We start from the raw sequence: 18,156 nt of genomic DNA on the forward strand, positions 1-18,156 counted from the left end.
CTGAGAGAGAAACATTCTGCTCACAACATACTTTTGAAAACAATATGGGTCACTATGAACTGGAACAACTTGCAGCAGGGAAGGGGACAGGTTTTTATACCATTTGCCATTTTTAAATCAAGATTGGTGTCTTGGGTTTGTGTGGCAAGGTTTGGTAGCAGGGGAGCCACAGGGGTGGCTTCTGTGGGAAGCTGCCAGAAGCTTCCCCCATGTCCAACAGAGCCAATGCCAGCCGGCTACAAGACGGACCCACCGCTGGCCAAGACCAAGCCCATGAGCCACAGTGGTAGCGCCTCTGGGATAACATTGTTAAGGAAGGGGAAAACCCCTGTGCAACACCAGGAGCAATTGCAGCCAGAGAGAGGAGTGAGAAGATGTGAGAGGAACAGCTCTGCAGACACCAAGGTCAGTGCAGAAGGAGGGGCAGGAGGTGCTCCAGGCGCCGGAGCAGAGATTCCCCTGCAGCCCCTGGAGAAGACCATGGTGAGGCAGGCTGTCCCCCTGCAGACCATGGAGGTCCATGGTGGAGCAGATATCCACCTGCGACCTGTGGAGAACCCCACGCCGGAGCAGGTGGAGGCCCAAAGGAGGCTGTGACCACACTGGAGCAGGCTCCTGGCAGGATGTGTGGCCCCATGGAGAGAGGAGCCCATGCCAGGGCAGGTTTGCTGGCAGGACTTGTGACCCTGTGGGGGACCCACGCTGGAGCAGTTTGCTCCTGAAGGTCTGCACCCCGTGGAAGGGACCCACGCTGGAGCAGGTCATGAAGAACTGCAGCCCGTGGGAAGGACCCATGTTGGAGAAATTGGTGGAGGACTGTCTCCCGTGGGAAGGACCCCACACTGGAGCAGGGGCAGAGTGTGAGGAGTCCTCCCCCTGAGGAGGAAGGAGCCGCAGGGACAACGTGTGATGAACTGACCACAACCCCCATTCCTGTCCCCATGTGCCGCTGTGGGGGAGGAGGGAGAGAAATCGGGAGTGAAGTTGAGCCTGGGAAGAAGGGAGGGGCGGGGGGGAGGTGTTTTAAGGTTTGGTTTTATTTCTCATTACTCTGATTTGATTGGTAATAAATTAAACTAATTTTCCCCAAGTCGAGTCTGTTTTGCCCGTGATGGTAACAGGTGAGTGATCTCTGCTTGTCCTTATCTCGACCCACGAGCCTTTTGTCACGTTTCCTCTCCCCTGCCCAGCTGAGGAGGGCAGTGACAGAGCTGCTTTGGAGGGCACCAGCCATCCAGACAGGGTCAACCCACCACAGTCAGGTACTTTTTTAGAAGATATTGTATTACTCAACCTGAGCTTGGAGTCAGAATTATTAGGTAGGATGCCTAGGATGGTGACATATAGTTGTAACCATTACAGTCCTGCCTGGCCAAATATAATCAGTGGCGATAAAGGATGACCCAAATGCAGAGTGATGAAGAATCCTGACAAGTCCTTGTACTGTAACACTCGGTTTCTTCTGTGTCAAAACTTTACCCTGAAAGGGTTTGATGCCCTTGACTTTGCTATTAAGAGGTGGTGTGAATAACCAGAAGTTTTCAGCAGATTGCAGGTCATATCCGGGTATGATGCAAAATGAATTCAGCCATTTGAACGCTGATTGAAAGATCAGGAGCCAAAACCCCCCATCTTTAGTGCCTAGCAGAGGTGAACTGAAGTCAATAATGACACAATGCACCAAGAGGAAGAGGCCCACCAAACCTCTGCCACTTGAAGGCAAATCGTTATTTAGAGTATCACAGCTGATTTTCTTACTGACTGGTGAGTCCAGTCATTAAACCTGGGGTTTCTTTTGCTGCCCACTCCTTGCTGGAGAATAGTACACAACAAAACACTTCCATTGCCCCCAAAAGGAAGATTCAAGCCTGGTCTTGGGGAAAATATTTTTCTTTATTCACCTAAAGACCGTGGCAATCCATGTTTCTATAAATAGGTGAGCTGTTGGGAAAAAGGTTAATTTACATTATTTAATTTTCAATAACTTTAAATAATTTCACTGATGATTATAAAGCTATGGAAGGTTTTGTGGATGCCTGGATTTCCATATGCAATATGTTAGTTAGAAATGTTGCTAATTTGTCAGTATACCAAATTGAAACTAGTCAGCTTTACTTTGGTATTGTAGAATTCTACAATAGAATACCTAGAATATAGGTATTGTACCTGCAGAATTCAGTGCATTCAAAATTAAATTGTTTTTCAGGATTTTCTGCTTTTAATACCTAAGTGATGCTAGCAAAACAAGAAAAAAGACCTAAGCTTTAAATATTGTTTCATCTTCACTAAGCACAAAGTATTGCCTGCATGCAGCTTAATGAAATAACATGAAAATAAATTCTAAGTCAGTAGAGACATGCCGATAAAAATCTCAGCTGCTAAATCCTAACCAGCTGATGAACTTAGTGTCTTCCTAGAAAAGAAATAAAAAAAATACACCTTATATTTTCTGTTAAGCTTCTTTTTAGAGTTCGCAGTCAATTTATATGTCTTTATGTCATACCATGAAATACGGAGGTAAAAACTTGTTTGTTTCACTTTGGGAAAGCTGGTAACACTTCCTGATCAATAGCAATTCACTGTTTCAACTAAGTGTAAATGTCACACCTGAAATAGGCTGGTAAATCCTGTGAGGAGTTTAAGTCCATAAGTTGCTATCTTCCATGAATGCACTTTTCTTCAAAGGTACAGGAAAAAAAAAATCATGAATGTGTCTGTACAACCACAAGCTAAATGGTGTAGGAGATGAGTTAACTGGCAACAGATCTAAATCCTTACCGTGCTGTAAAATTGTCAGGCAAAGACCATTTGTCAAACAAATGTCTTTCTCAGCCCTGCTCTTACGCATCTCAGCCCTGCCCCGCGCACCACGCGCAGCTTGTCCTGGCAATAGCTGTGGGGGAGTGGCGGGGGGAAATGATCGGCTCTGGCAACTGGAGTATTTTGGTAAGGGTAGGAGCAGTCTCAGGTTCTTTTAGACTCGTGGCTTTATGTATTATTGCATCCATCATTAAAGGGGAGAAGGTAGTTGCTGCTTCGTAACATACATGAACTTCAGGAATTGCTGCAGCATCTTAGATGGCACTTCAACCTCTCGGCCAGTGGTCACTGCAACTAACAATCCACTCCCAAAATATTAATGAGTGTACCCCAGTGGCTGAACATGCATTTTGTCAGCACAGTTGTGTGTTAGCATTTAATGCCGGTGTTACTCTCCGACATGGGCTAGGGGCTTGCACTCCAGTAAGCAAAATGATTGCTTGTTCTGACTTGGACACTGGTCCTCGTCTGACACCGCTGCCCAGGATGTGTGGGTGAGGACTTGGGACTCCCTCAGCCGCGCTCAGAGGAAGTCCTTTGGAACAGTGCAGGTACGGTTAAAGCCAGGTGCTGGTGCGAGTGAAGTGAGGGTGGGAGTAGAAGGAAAGAGGGACGAGTAACAGAACGGAAAACTTGAGTTTCTTTGGACCCATCCAAAGGGTGTTAATCAACTGCATAATTAACAAGTCTTCAGAATTCATGAGGATCCACTAATTTTTTTTTTTTCCCTTGTCCCAAAGATCTCATTTTCTGTAATCACTAGAGATTGTGTATTTGGAAGAAGGAAGTTTGATAAAACTAAAAGAATATATCATTGGGATAAAGCACAAGGAGTTTGACTTTTAACACTGCCTCCTCTTCCAGGCCTGCCAGTGGGGAGTCCTACCTGCCACAAAACACGGGGAGATGTAGCCATGGGTACACTTTCAGACACGTTGCCTTATGCTATTGCCACCAAGAGGCTGCAGCAGCAAAGAGCGTTCGTGAGTAACTTAGAAGCAATGTGTAGAGCAAAGCTGGGGCTTGAAAGGGAGCTCATCTGAGGGGTTATCTGTAATTTAGGATTATCCACATGGTACATGGCATGGGAGAGAAATACAAGATTGGTGTAAAGGGAATTCTAAGTGTCACAATTATGTACTGAATGCAGCTATTATTCTATTAAATGAGAAAACACAACCGAAACGCCAACATGTATGGGTGCAGGTCTTACCAGGCACCAGTTTCCACTCTGGTCCTTTCATACAGGCCAAGAGGAAGGCAGAATTAGTAAACGTGTTTAGCACATCCCTCTTGGTGTTGCTCTGTAATCGTAAGGCACATGCTGTAGTATCACAGGATATTTATTGGAGGTTAGTAAGCCACAGTGCCTCAGACTATGAACTCTTAGGTTTGAGTTATTAAAGGGTTATACTGGGCAGCGTTATTTTACATTCTGGCCATCCATCCTCCGGCATTGCTCAGCATCTTGTTTAAATGCCATACAAAATATATGCCCTCCTCTTAAACCCTTTGGTTAAAATGAGAAGCAAAAGTATTAATCATAATGATAAAAAACTATGTTTCTGTACAAAAATGTTGGTGATAGTTGTCAGAGAAATAAACTTTTAACTAAACCTGTTTCTTAGTTGCTTCTCTTCAACCATCGTGTAAACACACTTGATAGTCTCAATTTCATTCAGTATGTTGTGGTGCGTTGACCCTGGCTGGAGGCCAGGTGCCCACCAGAGCCGCTCTCTCACTCCCCTCATTCACTAAAACAGGGGAGAAAAGGCATAATGAAATGCTTTTAGGTCGAGATAAGGACAGGGAGAGATCGCTCACTAATTATCGTCACGAGCAAAACAGACCAAACTTAGAGAGGGAATTCATCTAATTTATTACTAGGCAAAACAGAGTAGAGGAATGAGAAAATAAAATCAACTCTTAAAACACCTCCCCCCACCCCTCCCATCTTCCCGGGCTCAACTTCACTCCCGGCTTCAACCTTCCCCCCCCTCAGCGGCACAGGGGGACGGGGAATGGGGGTTACGGTCAGTTCACCTCATGGTGTTTCTGCCGCTTCTTCATCCTCAGGAGGAGGACTCCTCTCATCATTCCCCTGCTCCAGCATGGAGTCCCTCTCACGGGGTGCAGACCTTCAGGAGCAAACTGCTCCAGCGTGGGTCCCCCATGGGGTCACAAGTCCTGCCAGCAAACCTGCTCTGGCATGGGCTCCCCTCTTCACGGGTCCACCGGTCCGGCCAGGAGCTTGCTCCAGCGTGGGCTTCCCACGGGCCACAGCCTCCTTCAGGTGCCTCCACCTGCTCCGGCGTGGGGTCCTCCACGGGCTGCAGGTGGAATCTCTACACCCCCTCATTCTTCCTCCATGGGCTGCAGGGGGACAGCCTGCTTCACCATGGTCTTCACCACGGGCTGCAGGGGGATCTCTGCTCCGGCGCCTGGAGCTCCTCCTCCCCCTCCTTCTGCACTGACCTTGGTGTCTGCAGAGTTTCTTACATCTTCTCACTCCTCTCTCCGGCTGCAAAAGCTCCCTCTCTAAGTGTTTTTCTTCTTCTTAAATATGTTATCACAGAGGCGCTGATTGGCTTGGCCTTGGCCAGCGGCGGGCCCGTCTTAGAGCCGGCTGGCATTGGCTGTATCAGACACAGGGGAAGCTTCTAGCAGCTTCTCACAGAAGCCACCCCTGTAGCCCCCCCGCTACCAAAACCTTGCCACGCAAACCCAACACATATGTCCAAGCACACGGGTTTTCTTTGTGGCATCATAAATACAGGAAGTCTCTGGGGGAGATTAAAAAGCTAATAGGTTCCATATGTCCACGGTGCAGCCTGGCTTCTGCCTGCCTGTTAACAGGCACACACGTCCCTTCAGCTTCACACCCCGGCTGCTCCAACGGTGCGGTGACAGCAGAGAGAGGGAGGCACGTTGGGGCTGAGGATCACAACGCGGCACAACAGATCGCCCTTTCCTTTAGAGTCTGAGAAAATGCACAAATGCAACCTGGGATGCCAAACAGGTCCATGTGTTGCAAATACCATGCTTTCATTTAAAATGTTTTGGGTCTGGCATCCCGAATCCACGTTGGGTGGCATGAGAGCATGGAATGCTGGAGCAGCTCGGAGAAGTCTGGGGGTTTCTTTCCCATCTAGCTCATCTATGCAAAATTTCATAGGCCCTTTTTCAATGGGCACTTGTCACAACTGTCCACTGATTTGCATAATGTTTTAAAAATAATATTCGAGCTCAGGCAGAGCATTCTCTCTGTGGATCAATCTGAAAGTTAAAAAAGGATGTCTAATTTATTGGAGAGAAAGGAATTTTGTAATGGCTTTCCAAGCCATAAATCTAACGGGGTGAAAGCTTTGTTACAGTCACTTTTGAAGGAGTCTCAGACTTTATGGCCTCTGTGTCTTCCTATCGGAAATTGTTTTAAACCTGTGGCTGCTCTCTTGAATTTGTGAGGAGAACAAGAAAGCTGGTGTTTTGCCAGATCTCAGCTATACAGGTCAATAGTATATATTTGGTGCTGTTCTGTAGGATTATTTTTTCTAGCTTGTGGAACGCTTTATTTGTGTGATGGATGCAGTGTGAGACTCACAGGTGAGGGAATGTAAGATAGCTGCCAACTCTCTCTTCTGAAGCATTTGTATAATTTGGAAGCTGCTGCGATGACTGATGTACACGCCATGCAATGGAACAGTGTCTTCCTTGTTGTTGACTAGCAAGACCACTGACATTTGTTGGTTTCTAGAGTGGTCGCCATTTAATGTCTATATTCTCTAAAGTTAAATACCAGAAGTTACTGACTTGTATCAAGGGTTATCCAAGGGACATTTTATGCGGTAAGAACTATGCTAGCAAGATTTAGACCATTTTGTGAAAGGGTAGGGTCAACTGTTTGCTTAAGTTTGGGTTGCTAAAGGAATGGGACATTGAAGTTCAGTAGGACTTGGATGTCAAATTCCAGTAGGTTCATTTGAAATTCCAACTCCAGTAACTTGGCAAGAGGTAATGGGCTTCTGTTTACTCTAATACTGAGTCTTAGTGGTAGTTGTATCACCGGGAAGGCCCCAGTTCAGGACAGAAGCCAGCAGACGCTTAACTGCACACGAGTAGCCATTTTCACTTCATTAACTAACCATGTGTGCAAGAGCTTTCCCAATAGAAATGCTTTCTTTAGTGGGGCTTTGTTTTAGGGCTTCTTGGCAAGTCTGCAAAATATGAATATTGTTTAATTTATGGAGATGTCATAAGGCTTATTTAATGAATAACAAAGACCTGCTGTGTTAGAAAAAAACTGCAGAAGAATTCTAGTTTTAGAGTTTGCTTTCTATATGATCAAAATATACTGTATAAATTGCAGGCTTTCCATAGATCCTATTATTTTATATTCACTTTGGGGTTTTTGATCATATATTTACAAATGGTTCTACCCAAAATGCCACTGCCAGGTGAATTTTTTCATATTTTTCCAAAATCATTAGGTTTAGAGCAGTTTTAGTTATTAAAAACCCCAACAAACCACACCAAACTGCAGTGGCAGAGAACAACTGTCCGCGTTTTTCTTGTTGTACAAGAAACAGAGTGCACCCAATGAACTCATGGTGCCGCCAGTTTAAAACAAAAAGTATATTTTTCAGAGAGCTTGAAGTTAAACTACCAAACTTACTGTTACAGGATATTTGGAGGCTAAAAGTCTAAAGAAGTTCAAAAAGGAGGCAGAGTCATAGAAGAAAACTCTGTAAGCAGCTGTTAAACAGTTGTAGCGCGATCCTGAATGGCTGACTGCCAGAATTTGGGAACATAGAGTAGTGGCAGGACCCTTCTTTACATGCCTGCCTTGTCAAAGAGGGATACTGGGCTATCCAGGCACTTCACGGGACCTAGCACAGGAGATCAGGTATTCCCAGGAATTCAGCTTGCTGGAATAAAGCAGAAATAGAAGCAGAACGGGTAAATAGTTGAGGTAGGGGCATCTGAAACTCGGGACAACCAGGGCCAGTCCTCTGTCCTCTCTTGCTCCCTCACCCTCCAGGTCTCCTGTGCGACTTCTGCTTGGAATTTAGGCACAGATGCTCCAAAGGATTTGGTATTTACCAAACTGCAGGTGCCTAAACTCCTCCGATGCTGTGGGTGTCGTGTACTTGTATACCATGTCTCTATCTGTAAATTGAGCATTTTCCTACTTTACCAGTTTATGAGGGTAAATATGTTTCTAACACTCCAGAAGCTCTGAGGCATTACTGTAATAGCAGAGCAATAAATACTTTCTAAGAGGTAGCTGTGTAATAGACTGCTCTATTAAAAATCTGTGAAGTGAATCGTCAGATGATGTTAGCCACTTACCTCCGCTGAAGTTGAACTGATGATCTGGGTCCTTTATCTTCATGTTTTCAATTACCATCTAAGCATCAAGTTGTCGTGTCTCACTGGATCCTGCACATTGCACCACTGTCAAAGAGGTGTCCCCACAGAACTTGTGTTCTGTGCAGGAAGGAGAAAAAGCAAAACCATATACTTTCTATACAGTTCTTTGGCTAGATTCACATACTCGGAATATGTCACTGCATATGACTAGGAGGGAGGATAATTGCCCGGGGTGAGTAAGAATTAAAGTAATCAAGTTACAGAATAGGAAAGTCAACGTACAGCATTCAGATGCCTCAGCACCGGCCAGATCATTCAGCAGAGACAGGATTTGGCCTACCTGCTCCCGTTTTAAACAAAACGTGTGGATTATACCCTTGTCTGTGTTATATCCAGATATAACAACATGAAACCAGATCAGCATGGATTTAAGCCAAAAATCTGGTTCCTTATTCTTCTGGCACAGAAGTGAGTATTCAGTTACAAGATCTTAAATTCACACATTTACATACCTAATAGTCTTACTCATAAGAAAAACAAGAAGTAATACAAGCCTAATTTGCCTTTCCTTCAGAGCAGATGCTCCTTCAGATTTGTGTACTGAATTATTCATATCACAGTGAGTTGAGCTCTATCATTCTTTGTGTTAGAAAATTTCCATAGTGGACAACATACTGCACATATAAAACTACATCACTTCATAACAGCTTAATATCTGGTCTGAAGTCTCTTGAGATTTCTTCAACTGCTCTACCTTTATAGCAAGACTACAAATTAATTTTTTCTCACTCAGTTTGAAATTCAGTATTACATTCATATTGGTTATAAGCCCTCTTTAGATGTTAAGGGATCTGTACATATTTTAGGAGCTATTTGCTCTATATTTGAGATCCAATATTATATTAAAGGTGTTTCTAAACCTTTAGATGTGAGGTATTCTGGCTTATAACTTGGGATTCCTCACTGATGCATTAAATAAAAATTTCTCAGAGACATCCAGGGCACTGTATAGGCAGGTAACGTGTAACATACAGATGCACTTCCATAAATCCAAACACTGAGAACTATAACCTCAGACCAACCCATTTTTAGATTTTGTTTTGAACTGTGCCATCTATAGTTTGAGTATTCTGTGATGTATGGTTATTGTACGCTTTATTTATGTAGCTTATGAAATCATTACTAGCCATTTACGTAGCACTGTAAATTTGCCATCACAGAGCAAAGCACATTCACTGGACAGAGGTACTCCTGCAGTTTGTAATGTAGCATTCTGGGTCAGTTGGATAATTCTGAATACGTCAACATCTAAATGCACAGTCACCAAGGACCTGAAAGACATTCAAACTGCTGAAATGCTGCAGTGTCCTCTGCGTAATCAGGTATCAAAATTCACCTCTTAATTGAGTGTCATAAGAACTTTGGCATTCCTAGTGTGCCCTTTCTTAAACGGATGCAGAAGGAAGCACAGATTTGTCACTGCAATGGTTTTAGATGAGGCAGTATTTACCAGTTTTGTGAATTATTGTTTGTATTTTTATAACAATCGATATTAACGTTAGCACACAACAAATGAGTAGAGTTCAGGGTCTCTCAGCCACCCATGCTTTGTCAGCGTGAGGCTGTTCTACCCGCATTACTGTATGCTGAGGTAAGGAGATCTCTGTGAGTGTGAGCGTGCGTGCTAGCAATACTACACGCTTTATAGGAAAGTTATTTTTAGTATGTTTGAAAATTACGGCAAGTGGGCTTGAAATTGATATTTTCCTACCTGAATGCTCCAGTAGTTTGAAACTGTACCTGCTAAGGTCCTGCAGTGGCCAAATGTTATATAATTTCTGGATATAAAATTGTCACACATTTAAAATCAGTTGTAGGATGTCCTAGGATTAGATGAAAGTGCTTAAATGCCTCACATAGATACTGTACTTCTTGCTGCAATGGCAAGTTGATAAGAATCAGTAATTACAGTTTTGTGGACAAGAATTCTCTGCTCCAACAGCACTGGAAAGCTTCCACTTCAATTTTGCTACCTTAGTTGAGACCACAATGTTGCAAAATTGAGTTTTCTTGTCCTGAAAATGTTTCTCCGTGTCTTTTCTTCCTTCTGTTGGCCTGTCTGTTTTCTGTCTCTCTCTCAGCAGCATGGCTGAATAATTTCAAAGCGTAAAGCCCTGTTTTGGAGATGTGAGAGGCAGATTTTTAAACCCTAGTTGTTCGCAAGCTTGAGAGGCTCAAGCCGTACCCTGCAAAGGATAAATGGTGAGAACTGGGGATGGGACGGCGGGGCCAGCCCTGTACCTGTGCTGTGGGGCAATGCAGCTTTTCTGTTGCTACCGCTGTCGACACAGCTTAATTCACTTTGTATTAAAATCATTGTGGTGGTTTTGCTTAATACAATATTTTTTCTTTGAGAACAATATTATTTCCAATTCAACAGCCCCTTGCAAAGGCACCAGTGTCTTAATGTGCTTGTATTAGGCACACAGCTCTTGCAACTTTCTGGTGGGAACAGTGCTTTATAATTTATGGATGTGCTTTCTGAAATAACAACTCAAAATTGCATTCTGTTTTATTTAATCTTTTTTAATTGGCATCTCAGAGGCTTTGCAGGAGGCTGGCTGCAGATTTTCCACTTGCTATTGGATTATACTTTTTTTTTTTTTTATTATTAACTATGGCATGCAGAGAAAAGCACACTCTTTGACAACAGTCCCTGCATGAAGATTCTTAATTAAATTGTACTCAGCATGTTGTAAAAATTGCAAGGTTTTGGAGACATGAGGTGCACAGATAATGTAGCATTTTACATGACAGCTTTGCATTTCAGCAGGATTCCACGGCACTTTTTTTGCTTCCAACATAAGACGCTGCTAAAGGAAATTACATAAAACTTGCATATACTTTGTCTTCTGCTAAGTTATAATTGCTTATCTTTCTTAAAGGTTGTTAAATAGGCCTCTTATAATTGATGTTAGGATATATACAACATTTACTCATGCATACAAAATAGATTTATGATACAGATAAATTCCAAGCTCATACACACAAATATCCATTGATGCATGACTCCAGCTGCTTAATTAAAATAGTAAAACCCCGCAAGCTTTAAAATGGAAAAGGAAAGAAAAAAATTGAAAATAAGTCCCACGCACCAGAGACACTTTGGATTTTTGACCAGTGCTATTCATGACGCTTTTTACCCCTAAGTACCTCTGTTCCTCCTACGGGCGTGCGCATGCACACATGCACGCAGCCATGCCAGAGGAAAAGAGAGTGCTGACAAAAGAGAAAGGAGATGTTAGAGCTATTCTTCACCCCAGAATATATTGCCTCCAGGCTCCTCCAGTTTCAGCTTGATTGCAGGAGAGAGCAGCTGACTTCACCACTTGTATTTGCGTGTGAAAATATTGAATCCGCACAACTCAACAAGCGCCTTTCCCTCCTTAGCTTCTTCCTGTCCTCACCGGTTTCACGGCAGATGCGGCAGGCGACGGTGGGACTCCGGTCATTGGTGGGGTTGCCGGGGACCTGCTGAAGACGTGCAAGTGCCACTCATTTCCCGCAGGAGGCCTGGCGCACCCAGGTGCAGCTGGATGCACTCTCGTTTTGTCATCGGTCTGCTGAGGTGCTGCAGTCATTTGGCCAGAGTCATCATTCAGATGATGCCATTTTCTCCATGGATGGAGTGCTCACAGCTCCCTTCCTGTGGGGCGTTTCCTGACCTTGACCGCTGTGGGATGCAGGGTGTGGGGAGAAACAAGGTTCCCCTTTGCCAATAAAGCTCAGTTTGGGCTATTATGATGCTTTTGCAACACTTTTTCCTCCTTTGGCCAAGCTTGTTCTCCATTTCAGATGACACCAGTATATATGGGTGCCTCTCTACCACGCTCTTTTGAAACAAAAGAGAAACCACAGCTTGCTAAGCGCCTGCAGGGTATTTCCTCTTCTCTCCCCTTCTGCAAAGAAATGCTTCTGTCTTGCATGCATTGACAGCAGCTCTCTGGAGCACGCAGCAGTGAAGGAGGCCGCTTGCACCAGGACGACTGGTTTCTCTCCTGGCCAGGAGGAGTCCGTACCTGCCTGCTGGGCTGACCGCGGGCACAGCCGGCACAGGAAACGCACCTCAGTGGGAAGGAGTTCCCCAAAATAGATGGTCCTCCTTTCTTTCTCCATCAGGAAGGGCTGCGTGCCGAAATGCTTCCATTGGGTTTGCGTGGCAAGGTTTTGGTAGCGGGAGGGGGCTACAGGGGTGGCTTCTGTGAGAAGCTGCTAGAAGCTTCCCCCACGTCCGACAGAGCCAATGCCAGCTCTTCCTGGGGTACACGACAAGCCCAGCTCTGAAATGATCATGGTGAAAGAATCAATTTTCTCTCCCCAAGAAGGTTATTTTCCAAACTTAGATCCCTTACCTGTACATTCACAGCACAGCCCTACAACTAGAGGCAGAAGTGTGCCACGTGGGGCAGGAGCAAGGTGCCGGCAACTCTTTAGGTGGTTTTACACCAAATAAAATGTCATATCCTTCCTGTTTTGGGGCAGTGGGAGAGGGATATTTACTGGACTGCAGAGGAGAGCAGTTTGCAAACAAGAGATGAGTAAGTGTCTCTTCTCGTAAACTTCCCTCCTTTCTCCCTAACCTTCCTGGGTGAGTCCCTGGGGGGAAATCAGAAGTCACAGCTTTGAAAGCTTTTTCCACACTCTTGTGCCCACACCATCCAGGGGGACTGTGGGAGGGAAAATTAACAGCGACTCCTTTAGAGGTTTCTGGGACGTGCTGTGCTGGTGCGGGGGAGTGTTAGCTGTCCTCTCCCTTTCTCTCACCTGAGCGATGCTGCTGTGAGCCTTGCAGGCGGGCGTGTGGGACTGGCACCTCCTTCAGGGACCCTGGTGGATGGGAAACCATTCCTGCTAAGACACGGCGGGCCTGCAGCCAAGTATTCAGGTGAGCCTTCCCACCTGCTCTGTACTGAGAGGAAGGTTGACTCGTAGGCTCGCATGGGCTGCAAAGACAATAGCAACATCGTCCAAGATATGCGATTCTCAGCAGAGCACAGCCTATAACCAAATCTTGCTTTTCAGGAACTGCCTGACTGAGATCCTTGCAAAGGAAGGGCTCTTCTTATCCCTAGCACATTTACTGTACGTATAGCATCCCTGTACACAGAAGTCTCCCCTGCAGTGTGACTTGTAGGGCAGGCTGCCAGGAGATGTCCAAGGGAGGTCAGCTTGCAGCTTCAGTAAAAAGAAATTCTATTTCAGTAACAAACACCAAAGAAACTCACGTTCATAGGCAGGCCGTGGTATCTTACTACGTGTCACAACATGTGCAGCCTGGGTGGGTTTCCTAAACAGAATTGGAAAGCGGGGCTCAAGAAGCTCACCCCAGCTTTGAATTAAGATGTTTGCTCACATCTGTTCTGCCAATGCACCTATCCCTGTACTTCTTGTGGTCACTCATTAGGAGTCAAATCAGACAGTGACAGACGCATGTTTTTACAGATATGAGCCATTATGATATGGCATATATGTGTCTACAGGACTAAACAAATGTTACATGAAAGTCAAAACCTCTAAGAAATGCAGATAATTGTAAACTGGAAAAATTTCTTACTTTTTGTTGCCTACTCCAGTGATTGACAGGTGTTCATTCCTCTGTCTGTCCTGCATACTAGGTATAACAGAAATATCCATTATTTATCTCTGCGGAGAAGATTTCATGCCAGTATAGCACATCTGGATGCAACTTGAAGTGCTCACATAGCCTCAAGGGAACCTGAAACAAACCCCAGCCAGCTACTATTTGCAATAGGCTCGATATAAACCAGAAACAAATTATCTCTTGTTTTATTTTCCTCAGAAGGGGATACATCCCCAGCCTTCAATATTCAGGTCTCTGATCAGTCACTAAAACAGTCTGGCATAGATATTTGATAGAGTAAAATAAATCTGCAACACTTACAGAAGAGTTCTCTCAGCTGTGCACCTCCTTCCTGTTTGTCTATTGAGAAAGCCTTACCCCCTATGTGTAAAAAACACTCCCCCCATTGTAATTGCTTACTTTCGATTGAAAGCTCCCCATTAGCAAACACAGAGATCCAGAAATGCCCTGTCACTGCTCCCCTGTGGTAAGCTCTTCAAAAAAAGCCATTAGGACCTTTATAAATTCAAGTAATCTGCAAGAACAACTCTCTACATTATTTCTGCAACAAAGTTTTTTCTGCAGTGTATAAGGGTGTGTGGGAGGTAGTTCCTGCAGGGAGGTAAAGAAAACCCCTGTAATCTCAGGAACTTGCTGCAAAAATCCAGCTAATGCTTTCAGCAACAGATTGAATTGATCGTTTTCAATTATTGCAAAGAATAGGACAGAAATACAACCTTTGTAACCAAAACGAGGAGCAGAATAGCAGATTTGCTAGCTCCCAAACTTCTTGATATGAATGTCTTGCTCCTTAAACCCTCCGTCTTCATTTGCAGTAGCTATGTATTGGTATAACTTTGTTCATCTTGGACAGTTTCCAAGCACAGTCCTTCTCAAAACCCAAGGAGCTGGCCTGGATCCTTTACTTGCATAAATCTGTGTTACCCCACGTAACTGCCAACAGGGCAAAGCTTGCATCTGATCCTGATCCAGCTGGGTTTTGATTGGTTTTTTTTGATCCGAGGCAATCAGTGTGTGAGAGGAGCATGGGAGTGCTGCAGTTTCCCAGCCAGCATTCCCTTTATAAAGCGGGTATGTGTACTCACAGCGTGCGCTTGGTCCTGTTTGGGATATGGGACTGGAGGCTCTGCGTTGCCTTCTGACTCGTTGTTTTCCTTGTGTATCAACAAGTTAATTTCGCTGATTTGAGTGGGGTCACTCTGGATGCTGCGCACGGAAAGGCTGATTCTCCTCACGTGAGGACCTGACCGAGGAACTGGGCTTGTACAAAGGGAAGGAGACTTATCTTCCCGTCAGTCAAAGAAAGGGAAGTTTCCACTGCTCAAAAACATTAAAGGAACCACCAATCTCACTTGAGGCTTAACCTGACAACTGATGTTCATTCAAGCACCCATCCACACACACTTCAATTTAGATTTCAGATTAATTTTAGAGCCACTTGTTCATTAATATAGTAGTTAATTAATTTTGCTGTTAGCTATTTTCACTTCTCAGCAGAATAATCAGATATTTCTTCCCTACTAAATCAAACCTGCCAGCAGTATATCAGAATGAATAAGACCATCTATTTAATTTCCCAGACATTAAATAATTAAAACTTCCTTGAAGGGGAGGACAGTGTGTTACTGCCACTGGTGAACAGATATGACAGAGATGTACTGTCTTTAGGGAAACATACAGAGGCTGAAATATCTCCTATCCCATGTATGCCACGGTTTATCTCTATGCTTTGCATTTATTACTAATGAGGAACACTACTAATTAACTGTGCTAAAATACCTCTCAGGGGAGTGCTGCATATCTGAAGTGCGATATTGTCAAGTGGATCACTTCAGGGTACGCGGAGCTGCTGCCAGTACCCCAGAGAAAGGCCACGGGAAAGCGCCGTGCTGGAGAGCAGCATGAAGAGCGCGCTGGGAGAAGGTCCCCCAGCCAGGGACCGTGCCAGAGCAACATCACTCTTGTGGTATGCTGACACAGAGCAAAGCCACCCCTGAAATCATAGCCCTGTCGTGCTAGTCTTGCCATGAGGAGTGAAGAAGGATCCCAGGTCTCCTTTTTTCAGGACCAACTCTTCTATTCACATCTTTGAACCCCTTTTACTGCGAGAGGTTTGCAGGGACCTGAAGTTCAGTTAAGCTGGGGAGGGGGATAAAGACAAACTTTTAGAAAACACTGAAAATAACATTAGAGGTCTGTCGTGCAGTGCAGTGATGATTGTGTAACTACCTGGAAGAAACTGAAGTGTCCTGATGTTTGCCCTCAGGATGCAAGAGAGGTGCAGTGAGGTTTGCTCAGGAAAGAGAAGTTACCATATGGGAAGTCATGACACACCATCCATTGGGACGGAGACAAAAGGTTGAAGCCAGGACATTTTTTGATGACTACAGTCGTCGTGATAAAGTGCATGTGAAGCTGACCTGCAGGCTTTTCCCTGATGAGACTGTTTTCATTCTTGGAGAGTGGTTATTAAGCTCTCCTTCAGTGGCTTTTAACTTCTGACTGTCAGACCTTGGAGAAAAGGACTTCCCTAAGGCCAGTTACAGAAAACACTCTGTCTAGTCATGCTGGTGTCAGGTTATGCTGGGCAGAGGGAAGACACCTGAGAAAGGGTCTTGCCCCACTGGAGTCATAAGAAACCGCTGGGCAGAGCCAGGGATGGGAGCACGCCCTCGCGCCCGCTGTTGGGTGACCATCGCCCGACCAGCGCTCTGCCCAGACAGGTAAGTGAAGCCTGCATACGATCGGGGAGGGGGAAAAGAGAAAAATGCCTCTGCTTCTTTTACTTAAGTGCTGCAATGGCTCCTTAGGACTTGCCTGGCCTCCCCTCCTGTGGAAGAGAGTGGAGCGTCAGACTACAGACCTCACAGTATTTAATATACTACTTCTCACAACGCTTTTTTAGGACAGAGGGTTAGGGAAACAGACTTTCCTCTGATGTAAAGGTAACCAAAGGCAGGAGAAGGAGCTGATTAGGCAGTGGGGTAACCAGGTGAGTGGCTCCGCACACAAACTTGCTTTATAAATAAGTCCAGACATTTAGCCCGAAATAATTAATGAAGTCCCTTGCTAATAGAGATTCATACCAAAACCACTTCTCCAGCCAGATTGCGTGGCTAAACCTCAGACTCAAGAGCTTCCCCTCTTTGTGCAACAGGAGCAGGTTTACCAGGGGGCCAAGGGGACATTAGGGGTGATATCAGAAGTGCCCAGCACAGCGCAGCTGCCCAGCGCTTATGGCCATCTGGAGGTCCCAAAAATTGTCAAAGGCGCAGGGGAACATCAACTCCACGGTGTACCCAGCGCAAGTGGAGTGGTCCAGCAGTGTCGGCGCTGCGGTGGGGCAGAGACATCCTTGGTCCCCATCCGGGTGTGAGAGGGGAGGCTGGGGGTCTGCCGCCCTCCCTCCTGCCCGCTCCCCTCTCCCCAAGCAGCCTCAGAGCTGGTCCCTGGCTGTGGCTCCAGCTGCTTGAGTCAGCCCCAGTTTGACATTCCTACTTCACCAAGATTTTTAAGGTATTTCCAGATCTCAGAATAAAAGCAGGCCCTTGTTTTCTGCTTGCCAAGGCTTTGACTTTCTTTCCCTTTCTCCACTGCTTTAGCCTGAACTTTTTGACAACGTTGCCCCCCAGTCAACCTTGCAGACAAACGGTGTATGAAATTATACCGCGGAGTGAGACCAAAAAGGCTTTGACAAACCCTGTTTTTAAATGTTCCTTTTAAAAGCTGCAGAGAACGCAGGCTGTTGAAGAAACTAAGCGTTTCTCCTCAGTGTTTGGTGCTGAAGTAATGCCACATGTTATGCTAATTCCTTTGATTCAGTAACATAACATAAATGAAAGCGAGTACTATAGTCGCCTGGCGTAGTGCCAAAAACCCAAGCCAGCAGGTAGTGCAAGCTAATGAAAACAAGCGCAGTTTTATGCAGTCTAGAGACTAATGAGCTGAGTTTTAACCACACCAGCCAATTTGAAATGATTGCATATGCAGGTGTCCAGCAATCCTGAAAAGTCAGAGCACAGGCTCATATGTATCCATTGCTAGCTCATCCATAAGGGTAGAATTGTATGGTCATGTGCATCTCTACGCTTGTGGCATGGATGAAAGGTCCTTTGAATATTTCTGTATCTAAGAGAATGTTTTCAACGACAATATTATTCCCACTCATCTTCACCTTCAAGATAATCAGGCTTGGCTATTAAAAGGAGCTGAATTCTTAGTTATCTATTAACATTGGATAATCTGCAATGGAACAGTGTTAATTCCAAATTGTAACCTCCAGGATTACGTATGAAAGTTCAGTG

This window comes from Grus americana, chromosome 1, assembly GCF_028858705.1.
Source record: "Grus americana isolate bGruAme1 chromosome 1, bGruAme1.mat, whole genome shotgun sequence".
In the NCBI taxonomy this organism is placed as follows: Eukaryota; Metazoa; Chordata; class Aves; order Gruiformes; family Gruidae; genus Grus; species Grus americana.